Below are 1,746 nucleotides of genomic sequence, written 5' to 3' on the forward strand. Positions count from 1 at the left end.
ACACAAGAATCCATTGATCGCTCCTCCTATCACTGCTGGTAGCGCCAATCATGTAACAGTCATAGTATCCCACGCCACATGTCTAGCCCTCATCTCCAATCCTGGGTCCCAGAACACTCATCTCAGGGCCTCCCTGTCTCCATCTCGATCGTACGGAATCAGCTCCTCGTCGATCGGAATCCTGAGAATCCTATATACATCCTCCAGGGTGACTGTCATCTCACCTATCGGCAAATGAAAAGTACATGTCTCAGAGTGCCACCTCTCTGCCAGTGCAGTCAGCAAACCCATGTTCACCCGAAACTCAGGCACATACAGAACATGTCTCAATCCCATAGCCTTGATCGCAGCTCGGTCCTCAAGTGTCAACTCAGGTCGCAATCTCTGAGTCGATGGGAATCTCTCCCGTGACTCCAGCATAGGCAAATACTCCTGCAGTCAAACAAATCAATCATGTCAGTCATAGTGGCATTCACTATTTATCACAAAATGCTACCTTTTATCTAAATGCATATGACATTCTATCCTAGTGACACTCCCTGTTTATCACAAAGTGTTGCTTCTATCCTAGTGGTACTCACTGTTCATCACAAAGTACTACATGTTTTGCACTCCCTGTTTATCACAAAGTGCTGCTCACATTTGCACTCCCTGTTCATCACAAAGTGCTGCTCATATTTTGCACTCCCTATTCATCACAAAGTGCTACTCATATTTTGCACTCCCTGTTCATCACAAAGTGTTGCTCACATTTGTACTCCCTGTTCATCACAAAGTGTTGCTCACATTTTTTTTAGTACTCCCTGTTCATCACAAAGTACTATATCTTGGTACTCACTATTCATCACAAAGTGCCTTGATCTATCCTAGTCTTCCCTAGAGGACCTGCTTGAGTGTATCTTCTCAGCAGCTTATCCAATCGACAGTGTATGTTCATCACAAAACTGTCGATTTGACCTAGAAGACACAAATTCACATTTTTTCTGGACATAAACGCACTTTCCTGACATAAACGCGCTTAAAGACTGCACAGATGCACCTGAAAGACATAGACGTGCCTGTGCTCTGTACAGACGCACCTAGGTGGCACAGACGTGCCTTCTTGGCACAGACGCCCCTGCATAGCACAAACGCGGCCGCATTCAACGCAGATGCATTTTCTGACGCAAACGCGCCTGGCACAAACACAGACGTGCCTAGCGGACATGGACACTCCTGGCACCAACGCAGTCACGCTTAAATATTTTTTGACATTTTTGTACCCTATTTTTAAGCACATTTATTGCTCTATCTACCATACATTAATGACAAAAATGAATGCGACAAAGTACGAGGCGATTTTGTGGTACTTACTGGCTCTCTTGCCTCTGCTGGCCTCTGGAATCGGCGAACGCGATCGAATCTATGAATGAAAGCCATCACTGCTGACTGCTGCTGCTCTATTTTCGCTCTGCGCTCTGCTCTTGTGGATGTGTGGATGACAATGAGGATGTATTTTCCCCCGTGGTCTATCTTATAGGCTACCCTAGCCCTAGCCCTCGTCTCCTGAGTCGGTCTTCTTTATCCCATGACTCTGTCACTTTATCCGGTTGGTCCTTTCTAGCCATTCTTTTTTATCAAGAGATTGTCTGCAATCTTTTCAAACATTTTCATCCAATCTCTCGAGGGGGTATATCATTCCCATCTTGGGGCAACTTTGTATCAGTTCATCTTATCTTCTTTGAAACAACGCGACAAGCCGCATTG

The sequence above is a fragment of the Cryptomeria japonica genome, chromosome 3 (genome assembly GCF_030272615.1).
Source record: "Cryptomeria japonica chromosome 3, Sugi_1.0, whole genome shotgun sequence".
Classification (NCBI taxonomy): Eukaryota; Viridiplantae; Streptophyta; class Pinopsida; order Cupressales; family Cupressaceae; genus Cryptomeria; species Cryptomeria japonica.